The 16913-nt window shown below is 32.8% G+C and overlaps 1 pseudogene; it reads left to right on the plus strand.

Moving 5' to 3' along the window:
• Nucleotides 1–14032: 14032 nt before the first annotated feature.
• LOC127738459 (beta-1,3-galactosyltransferase 5-like) lies at nucleotides 14033–16648 on the plus strand (annotated as a pseudogene).
• The last annotated feature ends 265 nt before the right edge of the window (nucleotides 16649–16913 follow it).

Raw genomic sequence — 16913 nt, forward strand, 5'->3', positions numbered from 1 at the left:
CATTCGTTTTTTTTTATATTTCCAAATTAAATGTGCTGGTATTTTGGTAATTTGGCGATTATCTGGCTGCGTTGGAGACCAATTGGTGGCCTTAGGCCTTTTTGATCTTTGATCGGGTTGTTGTCTCTTTGACAGAATCCCTTTCCATTCTCTTTTCTAATTATTTCATGTTGCATAACGTTCAAATATGCAAGAAGGATTTCCATCGTTTCATTTGAGAGCAGTAAAACGTCTACCAGAACAATTTCTGTTTAACTTGTTAGTTAATAACATGATAGTTTGACAACTAACATAATCATGCATTTTGTTGAGTATTTTTTACAGTTCTAAATCAGAACCTTTCTAGGTACACTATATGTGTCAGCAGGTGTGCTTGAAGCCAAATATTGCAACAACAAAAAACTAACATAAAACCTTAAATGCATGTAGCAACAAACTTAACGTAACAATTAAAGATTCTAAAACTGACAGAGAAATATCTGTTTATATTGGGAGGATAGAGTTAGAATTTTACAAATTGTGCATCAACTGGAAACATCTCAAGTATCAATATCTAATTTATATTATACCAGAACCAAACCACTGGATATTATACGTGGATACTATTTAGATTTACAGTTCATCAGCACTGTTGAAGGCGAATTTAAATTGGATAACACTGTTAATAGTCATTGGAAATTAATTAGACAGAAATAAATCAGTAATAAAGTTTTGCTCAATCATTTGAACGAGCAAATGCAATTAATCTTTGGAGAAGACTTCGTGGAAAAAGTTTGAAATCTCATTCACTGTTTTGAATTTTCTATTTCTCAAATATATGTAAGTACTGTTGAAGTATGAACTTGTTTTTTTTTCTAATTTAGTTCTTGGTTATTAAAACATTGTATGCACTAAAAATGTTATGTAATGAAGCAATTGGAACATGAAAAGGGATTACACTTGAAAATTTGAAAGCCGTTTTCGAAAGTAAACAAACAAAGAAAAAGATGATTGAGAGCCATCACATCCTAGAAAATAAACTTTAGAAAAATGAGCTTTATTAGCGATACAATATAGATATGTTGAATTAATCGGTAAACACATCTAATTTGAATCATTAATTAGCCAAGTCTGAAAATTAATGCTTTTTACTTCTTTTTTAATGTTCTAAACAACATAATACACGAGTTTAGAAAGAAAAAAAAAAAAAAAAAAAAAAAAAAACAAAGCTACCTGAGCAAAAGATTTTTTTTAAGCCAATGTATAGAATAAATCATAAACTTGCGGTAGTGGACAGTCACTATTAGAAAAAGGTATGTAAAGTTTTCATTTAGAACTGTAGAAGAAAGGTAAGCCTAGTAGCATATTTTTCATATTCAACGGAAACCCCTTTTAATCCATAATGTACTGAAGGAAGCACTGTGAAACCTATTGGAAAAAGAAACTTTTTTGAAGAAAAAAAAACTGACTCGGCCATTATTTTTCAATGCACCTCAACGATTCTCAAACCCCATTTCAAAAAACCTTTCTTCGTTATGTTAATTGATATGTATGGTCATAGCAGGTATTGGTTTTTAAAAAGTGGCGAAATATAACTGCTATTATTTGTGAAAGAGTCAGTAAAAGTTTTTGTTGCGTTATATAAGTTAAAGCACTTGGTTTGTATCGCTGCTGGTGGACATTTAGTCTCTCATCATCAGGTCAGTAGTCAGTGTTTCGGTAATGACATGATATATAACATACATGTACTTTTTTATATTGTCCGTTTATGAATGAAAATGTTTTAAGAAACTAAGTGTCTAACTCACTCAGACAAATTTGATCGTAGATCGTTGAAATATACCTTAATTTGCTTTTTTTTATATAAATCAAAAACTGCTATAATGTTTCAGTAAAGTATGTTTGATTGATATTTTATAGTGTGTCTTTCTATGTTGTAATGTTACACTACTGTTATTGTGTTAAAGGCTAGCTTTTCGATGCAATTCAAGTATCCAATCAATAGAGGCAGGCCAGGATTTTTTCAAAAGTATGAATGATAGTCTAGGCCTGTTGAGCATGTTGGACACTTTTTAATATAATCATGGTAACATATATAGCGCTTATGATACCGTTTGTACTGACTTACCATCCCAAATTTGACAAGTTGTCACACCTTATCCGCGAAAATTGGAAAGAAATCGAAAAACATCCTAAACTATTCTAGATCTTTCATGATCCACCTGTACTGGCTTTCCGTAAGCCCAAAAGCCTTAAAGAATTGCTGGTGAGAGCTGGTTTATCCTCTAAATTAGGGTCTTCATCTGCGGGCTCTTGCAAGGGATGCGGAAACAAACGATGTCCGACTTGCAAGCAAATACTGAATACCCAGACTTTTAACAGTCACGCCACTGGTACGGAATACACCATATTTTGCAATGTTAATTGCAAGACTACAAATGATGTGTATCTTCTACAGTGTAAATGTGGTAAACAGTATGTTGACGAGTAAGAACAGCCATTTCACACACGTATGAACGGCCATCGTAGCGACTATGAATGCAAGCCAGACCTTCCTCTCAGTCGACATTTGAGATCCCCTGGCCACACTCAGGCAGGTCTCAATCGACTGACCATTACAATCATAGACCACAACACTACTTGGTCTAGGGAGGATAGACTCGCTCGGAAAAGATTTTGGATAAAAAAATTAAAAATTTGGTTTCAAATGATATCACTGAAAAGGTGTAGTTCTAATTCGCGCAGTGCTTTTCATTTTGGTTATATTACATATTACTACGCAGTCTCTGTTGCTATTCCTTTACCTTTGTCAACTCTAAAATTCTAGAACTATACCGGTTTAAATCGCAGGGTGCTATTCATTTGAGATGTATAAGTACGCAGCCACGTTCAATTACTTAACCTTTGTCAAAATTTTTTTTTTAATCATTATCAAACTGCTATTTATTTTGGATGTGTAAATACGCAGTCTCTGCTGTAATTACTTTACTGTTGTCAAATTTGAAATTTGAGTATTATACCAGCTCAAATCGGTCAGTGCTATTCATTGGAAATGTATTTCTACGCAGTCTTTGTCGTAATACTTAACTTTCGTCACCTGTGAAATCTTAGAAATGTACCTGTTCACATCGCACACTACTATTTTTGTTAGAAGCATATCTATGCAGTCCTCTTTTGAAAATACCTAACCTACGTCATTTTTGAAATTTTAGAATTGTACAAGCATTGTTCGGTTTTAATTGTATAAATTCAAAGATTGTTATAGTTTTAAATCAGAATAGAATGATATGATTCATTTTACATCATAATCATACTGATGAAAGATATCTGTTATCCGAAATATTGATAGATAATTACAATTAATGTTTCCTGTTTTAATATTGGTGTTGTTTTGTACACTTTTTAGGCGTTTACACATATATATATATTTGTTGTTCGACCTGTTAGTCAAATGCGTTTTGTTAAAATATACTTTTTCACTTTTTTTGTCTTTTGGAAAATGTTGTTTGTGCTGTATTTATACCCCTCTAACAAGAAATTTGTTTTGCATGCACACATATAAAAATAGCGGTTTTTATCCAACGCAATCATAGGTTTGAACGTTGTTTTCAATTTAGACTTGTTTATATTTTTTCGTTTGGGCTTGTATTATATTTGCCTTCGGGTTTATATGATCCGTTCATCCTATTTTGACTCCTCAAAAAAAAGGAGTCTATCCTAAATTGAGGTAATTTGTATGGCTTTCCAAATACCGTTTCGATTCCTAACATCACTGAAGAGACATTAATTGTCGAAATCCGGATATGGTATACAAAAACCTTTGCACCTTTTGTTTGCGGTATACCATCTTTTCCGCAAGTTTATTGTTTTCTGTTCAGTATTAAATTTATAATTAAGATCCATTTATTACATCGGTGATCCGTTTATTTGGCAATCTCCAATGGCAGTCAGCAGGGTTTAAGAACATTTGTTGTTCGACCTGTTAGTCAAATGCGTTTTGTTAAAATATCCTTTTTCACTTTTTTGGTCTTTTGGAAAAAGTTGTTTGTGCTGTATTTAAACCCCTCTAACAAGAAATTTGTTTTGCATGCACACGTATAAAAATTTCGGTTTTTATCCAACGCAATCATAGGTTTGAACGTTGTTTTCAATTTAGACTTGTTTATATTTTTTCGTTTGGGCTTGTATTATATTTGCCTTCGGATTTATATGATCCGTTCATCCTATTTTGACTCCTCAAAATTCAAGATTCTATCCTAAATTGAGGTAAATTGTATGGCTTTCCAAATACCGTTTCGATTCCTAACATCACTGAAGAGACATTAATTGTCGAAATCCGGATATGGTGTACAAAAACCTTTGCACGTTTTGTTTGCGGTATACCATCTTTTCCGCAAGTTTATTGTTTTCTGTTCAGTATTAAATTTATAATTAAGATCCATTTATTACATCGGTGATCCGTTTATTTGGCAATCTCCAATGGCAGTCAGCAGGGTTTAAGAACATTTGTTGTTCGACCTGTTAGTCAAATGCGTTTTGTTAAAATATCCTTTTTCACTTTTTTGGTCTTTTGGAAAAAGTTGTTTGTGCTGTATTTAAACCCCTCTAACAAGAAATTTGTTTTGCATGCACACGTATAAAAATTTCGGTTTTTATCCAACGCAATCATAGGTTTGAACGTTGTTTTCAATTTAGACTTGTTTATATTTTTTCGTTTGGGCTTGTATTATATTTGCCTTCGGATTTATATGATCCGTTCATCCTATTTTGACTCCTCAAAATTCAAGATTCTATCCTAAATTGAGGTAAATTGTATGGCTTTCCAAATACCGTTTCGATTCCTAACATCACTGAAGAGACATTAATTGTCGAAATCCGGATATGGTGTACAAAAACCTTTGCACGTTTTGTTTGCGGTATACCATCTTTTCCGCAAGTTTATTGTTTTCTGTTCAGTATTAAATTTATAATTAAGATCCATTTATTACATCGGTGATCCGTTTATTTGGCAATCTCCAATGGCAGTCAGCAGGGTTTAAGAACATTTGTTGTTCGACCTGTTAGTCAAATGCGTTTTGTTAAAATATACTTTTCCACTTTTTTGGTCTTTTGGAAAATGTTGTTTGTGCTGTATTTAGACCCCTCTAACAAGAAATTTGTTTTGCATGCACACGTATAAAAATTTCGGTTTTTATCCAACGCAATCATGGGTTTGAACGTTGTTTTCAATTTAGAGACTTGATTATATTTTTTCGTTTGGGCTTGTATTATATTTGCCTTCGGGTTTATATGATCCGTTCATCCTATTTTGACTCCTCAAAATTCAAGAGTCTTTCCTAAATTGAGGTAAATTGTATGGCTTTACAAATACCGTTTCGATTCCTAACATCACTGAAGAGACATTAATTGTCGAAATCCGGATATGGTGTACAAAAACATTTGCACCTTTTGTTTGCGGTATACCATCTTTTCCGCAAGTTTATTGTTTTCTGTTTAGTATTAAATTTATAATTAAGATCCATTTATTACATCGGTGATCCATTTATTTGGCAATCGCCAATGGCAGTCAGCAGTGTTTAAGAACATTTGTTGTTCGACCTGTTAGTCAAATGCGTTTTGTTAAAATATACTTTTTCATTTTTGGTCTTTTGGAAAATGTTGTTTGTGCTGTATTTAGACCCCTCTAACAAGAAATTTGTTTTGCATGCACACGTATAAAAATTGCGGTTTTTATCCAACGCAATCATAGGTTTGAACGTTGTTTTCAATTTAGACTTGTATATATATAAATACAGCACAAACAACATTTTCCAAAAGACCAAAAAAGTGAAAAAGTATATTTTAACAAAACGCATTTGACTATAGATATAAGAAGATGAGGTATGAGTGCCAATGAGACAACTCTCCATCCAAGTCACAATTTATAAAAGTAAACCATTATAGGTCAAAGTACGGTCTTCAACACGGAGACTTGGCTCACACTGCACAGCAAGCTATAAATGGCCCCAAAAGTTACGGGAAAGCCAACGGTTTAATCTATAGTGAGACTAGATATAGGGCCCCAAAAAAGATTAGTGTAAAACTATTTAAACAGGAAAACCAACTGTCTAATCTATATAAAAAACGAGTAACGAGAAACACTTATGAACCACATCAACAAACGACAACCACTAAACATCAGGTTCCTGACTAAGGACAGGTGCAAACAAATGCAGCGGGTTTAAACGTTTTAATAGGCACCAACCTTCACCCTACCTGAAATAATAGTGTAACATCACAACATAGAAAGACACACTATAAAATATTAATTGAAATGGCTTAACTCGATGAAAAGACATATTAACACCAGTAAACATACACTGAACGAATAAATTTGATCTATGATACAATGTAAATACAAAATCAATAAAATAAGGGATGAATAATTAAAGTAACAGTATAATACCGCTGTGAAATGTTTCAATTTCAGAAAAACAACAAAAACCTTAAACAAAAATCCGCCATTAAGAATAATATACTACACAGGTAAATGAAAATAATTTTGTTGTTAGGTATACAGTTTAAAAGGTGAAAGGAAATATTTTTACAAAATAAATAATTTTGATGTTCATAGTTCGAAGAAGTGAAAATATATAGTAATACCAAACACTTATCAAAGCTGGTATAAAGACCAGATATAACCCTGAATAAGTAAACATTAAATAACAAAAAAGCATTACAAATAGTATCAACAGGTCAAATGAACAAGAAAGTACGATTTGAGAGTACTCACAATTACTGACAGCTAGTTAAAAGCCAAAAACAATTAATAATAAAAAATCATGCATCATAGACTAAAATCAACTAAAACACTTCCCCTTATAAGATGTTAACTCAATGATATAACCCTTTCATTTTTAATCAGCCTTTAAAATACTTCCTACAGTAGCTGTAATTTTAACCAAAGATTTTTTTATGTATCAAATAATCCCACGAAAGCATTAGCCTAATTTGATGTAGCTAATTTACATGGTTTATGCGAAATGCTAGTATTAATTAATTTCGAAAGCGGTCTTTCAGCAAATTGACAGTATATTATGGAAAAGCATGAATCATGCAGGATATCAAATAACATTTAGGACATCTTGCCGTAAATAATAGTTATAAAAATAACCATCAACACTTCCTTGTCAATCAGCTGCGATTTGCTGGTGGAAAAAAGGTCCGCTAATGTAGGACCTCAAGTAATAGTTACCCCAGGTAACCGGGGGAATTTGGCATCGATTAATTCGCACGAAAATGAAGTTCCCTATTTGGATCGATCTTAATACCAAATTTTAATGTGACTAAATACAAAAGATGTTAACCAACTTGCCAGCTGATTTAATTATTTTCATACCTAAGGCACCGATCATTTATCATATGTGTACGTGTTGACTGGGGTTGGATGGTCAAATTAAATCTGAATTCCAGGAAAAATAAAATTGTTAAAATGACCTGACCGTTTAGGTAATGCAGTGGTTACCTGAGGTAACCTGGCCATGTACAGTAATACAGTGGTGACCTGAGGTAACCTGAAAATATCAGTGTTTTGTAAAGCTGACCTCGGGTAACATGACCATGTAAGTATTGCAGTGGTGACCTGAGGTAACCTGACCAAGTTCAGTCATACAGAGGTGACCTGGGGTAACCTGAAAATATTTGTGTTTTGTAAAGCTGATCTAGGCTAACATGACCATGCACAGTATTATAGTGGCGACCTGAGGTAACATGTTCATATACAGTAATACAGTGGTACCTGAGATAACCTGAAAATTTGAGTGTTTTGTAAAGCTGACCTGGGATAACATGACCATGTACACTAATACGGAGGTGACCTGGGTAACCTGACTATGTTTAGTCATACAGAGTTGACCTGAGGTAACCTAACCATGTAGAGTAATACAGATGTGACTTGAGGTTAGCTGGAAATTACTATGCTTTGTAAAGCTGACCTAGGGTAACCTGACCATGTATGGTATTGCAGTAGTGACCTGGGTTAACCTGAATATATATATGTGTATTCAGATTACCAAACGTCACCTTAGCAATACACATATATATACAGGTTACCTCAGGTCATCACTGCAATACCATACATGGTCAGGTTACCCCAGGTCATCACAGCAATACCATTCATGGTCAGGTTACCCCAGATCAACTTTACAAAGTATAGATATTTCCAGATATCCTCAGGTCACCTCTATATTACTGTACATGGTCAGGTTACCTCAGGTCACCTCTGTATCACTGAACATGGTCAGGTAATCTCAGGTCACCTCTGTATTACTGTACATGGTCATGTTACCCCCAGTCAGCTTTACAAAACATAGATATTTTTAGGTTACCTCAGGTCATCTCATTATGACTGAAAATGGTCAGGTTACCTCAGGTCACCTCTGTATTACTGTACATGGTCATGTAACCCCAGGTCAGCTTTACAAAACTCTAGGTCACCACTGTATTACTGTACATGGTCAGGTTACCTCAGGTAACCACTACAATACTGTACATAGTCATGTTACCCCAGGTCAGCTTTACTGAACACAAATATTTTCAGGTTACCTCAGGTTAACATTGTATTACGGTGCATGGTCAGGTTACCTCAGGTCACCATTGCATTACTGTACATGGTCAGGTTACCTCAGGTCACCACTGTTTTACTGTACATAGTCATGGTACCCCAGATTGCATTACTGTACATGGTCAGGTTACCTCAGGTCACCACTCTTTTACTGTACATAGTCAGGGTACCCTAGGTCAGCTTTACAAAACACAAATATTTTCAGGTTACCCCAGGTCACCCATAGGCGGATCCAGGTGGGGGTTGGCTTTGGGGCCCGCCACCCTCCCTTTTCGTGGGAAAAAAATGGTTGGATATATAGGATATCACTGAGGCATGACTGTAGCAGGCCTCTTATGGCGACAGTGGGCCCCCACCTTATAAAAAGTTCTGGATCCGCCACTGTCACCACTCTATTACTGTACATGATAAGGTTGCCTCAGGTCACCACTGCATTACCTTAACGGTCAGGTCATTTTAATCATTTTATTTTCCCAAAAATCAGATTTAATTTGACTATCCACCCCCAGTCAACACGCACATATAAGATAAATGATCGGTGCCTTATGTATGAAAATAATTAAATCACCTGGCAAGTTGGTGAACATCTTTGGTATTTAATCACATTATAATTTGGTATTAAGATCGATCCAAATAGGGAACTATATTTTTGTGCGAATTAATTGATGTCTAATTCCCCCGATTACCTGGGGTAACTTTTACTTGAGGTTCTACATCAGCGGACCTTTTATCCACCTATCAAGCAAAATTATAGCGTAAATTTACTCTGCAATGCTTTATAAGATTTTATGTATAATCCCATGAGTTCTTTGTTGATTTAACATATGTGCCGACTTTAAATAAAATTTACTTACTAATTTAGGTGACACATAAACTTATTTAAGACAAATATAAATGACAAGAATGACTTTAGATATATCAACTAACTGGACTAAAAAAACAAATTTATTAAGCGGGATTTATCTTTCCATTATCAGTCTTATTTTTGTAAAAATTGTCCACGCAAAGTCTTGCCAGGAAATTGAAGTACATGATTGTTTTAGGTTAACATTAGTGGTGATTTTATTAATTTGAAAAGATAAATAAGAAACTCAATAGACAGAGCTTACGCTGTCGGTACCAGACACTCAATTGACAGAGCTCATGCTGTCGGTACCAGAAACTCAATTGACAGAGCTCATATGCTGTCAGTACCAGAAACTCAATAGACGGAGCTAACGCTGTGGGTACCAGACACTCAATAGACAGAGCTTATGATGTCGGTACCAGAAACTCAGTTGACAGAGGTTATGCTGTCGGTACCAGAAACTCAATTGACAGAGCCTATGCTGTCGGTACCAGACACTAAATTGACAGAGCTCATGCTGTCGGTACCAGAAACTTAATTGACAGAGCTCATGCTGTCGGTACCAGAAACTCAATTGACAGAGCTTATGCTGTCGGTACCAGAAACTCAGTTGACAGAGCTTATGCTGTCGGTACCAGAAAAACATAGTAATCATAATATTCCTCGATTTACAATTTTTATGGTTTAGAAGCCTTACCTGGTTTCTAAATAAAAAAAAAAATGTAATGTCAGCTTAAAAACTGTTCTATGTTTTCTATACACTACAAAAATATCGGAAAACAGTTATTTTTCCCCCTAATCGTACCGATTGTAAGTGTGACCTTCCTGAACTTTCAATCTTCATATTATTATTCATATAAATAGTTAATAAGAGAAATTTGAGTACACTTCTTGTGATCTATGTTTACGGAGGGCTCAAAGTGCCAGTTTGGTATTCAAAATATATTGCAAAAGACTACCGGGGACTGCTTTAATGACAGTGAGACTTTCATGTTCTTACACAGTCTTAAGAATTTGGGTTACAGTTTGCTAGGCATATATATTAAAACTATCAAAAGAATATATCTTAGAAATTCCATTTTTAGTATGTATGGTAAAGGGCTGGGAGAGTAAAAAACACAAATGCAAAAACCATAAAAGACCAAAAGAAAAACAACAGTATACAAAACATGATAAGCAAGCGAGTATGTAAATACAGATACCATTGAGAGGAATTTGTGAAAAACTTTAGGTCCTCATTTTGTACATCATATCCAACTAAGTAAGACATGACGTGATATTGCTGACTTGTTAGTCCACCATCTTTAGTCAAGTTGTCTCATAGAAATTGCATAGGCCTTTCAATAAACTTGATTTTTTCCCGTTCATCCGACCCATTTTCTACCTATACATCTCTTTTCTTCGTCTTCGAACACAATTCTTCCTAAAACAAATTGATCCGGACAGTTTAAATTTAGTTTAAATTATGCCCGTGATCAATTGCAAATATCGTCCATTTTCTCATCGTCCGCCCGTTGACTCTATTGTAAAATTTGCAACCCAGGTCTACTTAGTCATCAATTTTGCCAATTCCTTAAACAAAAAAAGTGATAGATTAACTACATTGTGCATTGTGATGCATGATACATCCCTATCGCTCAAGATGTTTTTAACAGTTTAAATCAATAGCAAATTTCGCCCCTAAGTCGGGATTTTTCAAAATGGCGGCTATGTCATTTATTATATTTATATTTTAGAATATATTTTTCATTATATAGATGGCGGATTTCTGAAGGTTGCATGTTTGACCATGTTTAGTATTTCCGATGCAAAAATATAAAACTTTTTACAGTCCATACATCTTATAATATCTATATTAAAATACACAAAGTTATGACACTACATGAGCTTGACAAATTACAAACAGGTAGATACAAGGTTGATCTCTCTTTGTCTTTTTTTTTAAATGGTCAGACCCATTGTCCTTGATGTGTTTGCTGCAAAGAAGACGCCTTTTCCCAGGGAAAACATCGTCAATGGCTTTAGTTAAACTTGATGCGTCATCACTGCCTATGCGAATGTCTATAGTTTGAATTGTTTCGGATAGGAGAGCCTTGAAATGCGATAGAAAAGTGTGGTATGACAATAAGGATCCTTCCCAGTGAAGGTACAGTGGGCCAACAAATGTATATGTGGTGATCACCAGTTTCTTTGTTCATAACCCTTATGATTTTTTACACGAAAACAGCCCCTAAATTAAAAGTTCTATCAATGCTGAGTATACAATGAAAAAAAGAAATTAGAACAAAACACACACACATATCTATATAAATATATTTCGGTAAATTGTTTTTTTTAATGTATTAGTTATTTATGCTTTATCATTTTTTTTTGTTTGTTTTTTTATTATTATTTAAAACAAAATCAATGTTGATAAAATAAGGCAACTTTCCATTGTATGAATGATAATTCACGATCTGGAATCTTTGCACAACAGGTCTTCAGACTGGGATGTAACATTTAATGTTGCCAAGACCATATCTTTATATTTTACTAAAAAAACAATTCTGATGTCACATGAATAACATTTCCTTGGAAAATATGTCTAAACATAAACACTTGGGCATTATTATTTCATATAATGCCAAGTGGATTGAATATTTATGCAACTGACCACTGAAAGCATGTCGTTGTTTAGGATTATTGTTAGATAACATTTTCCCTGTTTATCAAATATTCAACACCTAAATTTGTACAACTTTGATACAATCTTACTTTTTAAATGTAAAAATCTTGAGGTAAACTCATAATCATATTGATAAAGCTTCCTTCGAAATTGCTTCAACATTATATTAGATCTACTTTTCATGGAAATTCAATGTACACATTCCCTAATTTGAAAAACAACCCGTTTATATCTGAAATTAAACATTGATATTGACAGGGCTTGCTAAAAAATTGTATCATCCAATTGAGAGAAAACTTCAGTCAGGTCGTCTGTGTTTAACAGTGACTGCATTCAAATGAAATATTGTAATAGTAGATAATGCAAAAAAACTCATCAAAATAAGGACTGCAAACCAAGGTACGAGGTGAATAGTGAAGCTAGGAAACTAGAGAAATAATTCTTTTAGCGATTTAGATGATTAAATCAATATAAGTTACCAAATTGATTTAAAGTCATTTTGAAACACAATTAAACATTTTTGCTATTAAACGTACAAGTATAATTAAGGAAAAACACAATTGAAACATAAGATAAAATGTCCAAACTTTGATAAAAATCAAACTTGAAGTAACCAAGTTTTTTTCCGTGTTTTTGTACATATTTAGATTACTATGATACTGATAACTAAAGGAGCATAACCACTTATTTCATTCAAAAATAATCTTTTCCTCAAGTACAAGTGTTTATTCTAATTTGCAATTAATAAAACCTTTTGTTGCATCAAGGTGCCGGTTGAGTGATCTTCAAACTTTTTAAAGGCTTCGAATATAGGACAACAACTAGGTATTGCTAAAATATATTTAAATTCTATTTATGACGCACGTCATTCATTTCATCTGGGACGTACGAATCCACCCATTTGACTACATTTGTAAATCCGTAAAGCACACTTTGAGTTATGAAATCTAGGAAAAAAGTACTGTGGAAAATTTCGTTTGTAATATGTCTAATGATTTTGATTAACAGTTATTCACGACAACAGAGAGGATTGCAAAAATATATCACACCAACTTCGAATATTATACGAAATATCCAAAACTAATTTGTTAAAAAATTGAAAATACAGCTGAAATTATTAAACAGAGGCAAGGGAATCATAAAATACAACGGACGAAATATCTCAACGGATTTTGAACTTTTTTATATGAACTTATCAACAAATAATCTGATGAACCCTGAAACCCTGATGAAATTGAACAAGAAGGTGTCAAATACAGAGACAGTATACAAGGAAATTTTATAGACAGCTACAGAAATTTAACATATAAACGAGTATTCAGGTTGTTCTGGGTAAATAGATTCTGCAACAATGTGACTTATGTCATCAAAATTGACGATGATATCACTATCAACATTCCGTTTCTTATTCCTTATCTTAGCAATAAACAAAACAAAACCAAGGTTTTAGAATGTTTTACCCTTATAAAAGCTAGACCATTTCGTAGGACTCGTAATAAATGGTATATGTCTCCGTCTGAATACCTATTTGCAACGTTTCCTCCTTATTGTGCCGGACCTTCCTCAATTATGTCCGCTGACGTTATAAGAGAAATGTATGAAGGAAAAAATTCAACATCATCCTATTTCGGAAACATTCTTTTTTTTGCTTAAAAGCCATATCCTAACCAAAAAAATTGTTGATCACAAGATTGCAAACAATAGTGTTGATGTGAGCAACTTATCGTTTTTGGTAAGGTTATGGCCCATATTAAACTCCATTAAAACTAAAGATAGAAGTGCAATTCTGTTTCTAAATATATGAATCTTGACATGTTTATCTTTATTTCTATAAGAAAGGGACACAATTATATCAATGTATTAATTTATCAATAAAACTCATCTACAACTGAAAGGATTTAATGTTTTTCATTCTCTCAATATCATAGGCCTGATAATCTGATGAACCCTCTCATTCACAAACATCGATATAGTTCGTTACTTAATACCGGAACGAAGTGTACAGAAAAACGTGTATTCTTACTAGTTCTTGTTTATTCAGCTACATACAAATTTGACGAACGTCAGGTTATAAGAAAAACATTTAGATCTATTTCAGAGTTTGACAATAAACATATTGATTATGTCTTTGTGCTTGGCCAAACCATGAATGATACTCAACAAAAGGAAATTGAACAGGAAGGTGTCAAATACAGAGACAGTATACAAGGAAATTTTATAGACAGCTACAGAAATTTAACATATTAACGAATATTCAGCTTGTTCTGGGTAAATAGATTCTGCAACAATGTGACTTATGTCATCAAAATTGACGATGATATCACTATCAACATTCCGTTTCTTATTCCTTATCTTAGCAATAAACAAAACAAAACCAAGGTTTTAGAATGTTTTACCCTTATAAAAGCTAGACCATTTCGTAGGACTCGTAATAAATGGTATATGTCTCCGTCTGAATACCGATTTGCAACGTTTCCTCCTTATTGTGCCGGACCTTCCTCAATTATGTCCGCTGACGTTATAAGTGAAATGTATGAAGCGACAACAGTTATGCATTTCTTTTGGCTAGAAGATGTCTATGGTGGTAGATTTTTACCCTGGATTTCACGTACAAGAATAGTTCAACCGAAATGTTATATAAAAGCTTTGCGAGCAAATTTGAATGATAAGCCTTGCCATTTGTTTTATATAAAGAATTCGAAGAATGCAACTCATTCATATGTTATGTGGAAAATTATAGAAAAACATGCAAAAAACGCATTGTGTAAATGTAAGTAAGTGTTAATATCACCGGTTAAATCATTAGTTTTTGAAAAGACGAAAAGAAATTGTAACCAACAAAACAATTTAGATAAATATATATATATATTAAATATAAACTGTTTTATTTCTATTTTATCACTGAATTCTATTGAACTACTTCCACGATAGTTATGAAATATTATTATGGTTCTAGCCAAAAAATGTTTCTAACTAATAATCTGTTTTTTTTTTATTTCCAACAATTGAAGCATACACAGGGCATACACACACAGGACATATATACACAGGACATACACACATAGGACATACATGTAAGATATGAAATATCATACTTATAAATATACATTATAGTTGGAAATATTAGATATTTTCTATAGAACAGATCAAACGTTTTAAACAATAATCGATAAAAAATAGTAAAGGAGTGAAAAAAAAAAAAGAAAAAGAAAAAAGAAGGAGGAATTATTCATTTACATCCCTATTTATAATTTTAGATTTAATTATATTTTACCCAAACATACCTTTCCAATGTGAGTCAGACAGTACTCAAGTTTAATTATCTCTAACTATCATTTTGTCAGTCTGAATAAAGTCTGGCGTTTTGATAATAGGACACTTAATAAAAAAGGTAAAACCCAAGGACCCTTCAACATTAAACTCTCCATAGATACCAGTCTTAAAGTCGGAAATATCAACATATCATAAATTCAAATAAATCTATTTGCATTTATTCATTGAAATGCCACCATAGTTTACCAGTATTTTTTTTTAGAATTAATTAATCGGTCAGATGCATTTCCACAAATTAGATAAAAGTATAGTACACTTCATTTCTACTTAAGTGATAACCTTTTGTTAGAGATTTTAATTAATATAATAAATAAAAGGCACAATAAATATACCAAGGATAGGATAAAAAATAGACCGAGCCGAAGAAAAACTCTTACAGACCGAAAGAATAAAGGAAGGTTAAATTATCTTAAATACATGCCTATTATCTATTTAACTGCACAATGGAAAGTAGTTGTAATTTGATACATGTTTTATTTGTCAATTCTTTCGACATTTTATATTTTTAAAAAGTCAATGGTTAAATAAATGTGAAGCAATAAGGTCACTGTCATTTAAGAATTGAATGCTTCTTTTTGAAAATTTATTTCATTCTACACCCCTACTATAAAATTACTAAAAGAAGCATTCAATACTTATAATTACATTTGTTTGCCAGGATCTTGGAAACACGTTTTTTTTTATTTACCTGTGCACTTTATTGTGAAAGCTCGTGTCATCATGAATATTACATTTTATTTTGAAATGAAGATTAGTTTCAGAATGACGAGAGATTGCTGTTAGCCAATCAAAATAACGTATTATAATGAAACGTACATGTAATGTAATTATTATATAAACATTTTTAACGTAGTCATATAGTATTAGTCTGTTAAAAATCAATAACGAAATTTGTGCTCTTGATGCTGGTTGAAAAACCATACACTGAAGGAAAAAATTCAACATCATCCTATTTCGGAAACATTCTTTTTTTTGCATATAAGCCATATCCTAACCAAAAAAATTGTTGATCACAAGATTGCAAACAATAGTGTTGATGTGAGCAACTTATCGTTTTTGGTAAGGTTATGGCCCATATTAAACTCCATTAAAACTAAAGATAGAAGTGCCATTCTGTTTCTAAATATATGAATCTTGACATGTTTATCTTTATTTCTATAAGAAAGGGACACAATTATATCAATGTATTAATTTATCAATAAAACTCATCCACGACTGAAAGGATTCAATGTTTTTCATTCTCTCAATATCATAGGCCTAATAAAATTGCTGCTTGTTATACTTGAATGCTATTCAGTTACAACAATATGCTTTAATGCAGACATTGAACTAATGCTGTCGCCATTTCCAGTGAGATCATTATCTATGCATATATATTGGTAAATACATTATTAAGCTTTAAATGAATTAAACCATGACTAACTATGTTTGGCCATACAATTACTAAATATTATGATCCAACATCCTGTCGATACTTATACGTTGGC

The sequence above is a fragment of the Mytilus californianus genome, unplaced genomic scaffold, assembly GCF_021869535.1.
Source record: "Mytilus californianus isolate M0D057914Y unplaced genomic scaffold, xbMytCali1.0.p SCAF_4, whole genome shotgun sequence".
In the NCBI taxonomy this organism is placed as follows: Eukaryota; Metazoa; Mollusca; class Bivalvia; order Mytilida; family Mytilidae; genus Mytilus; species Mytilus californianus.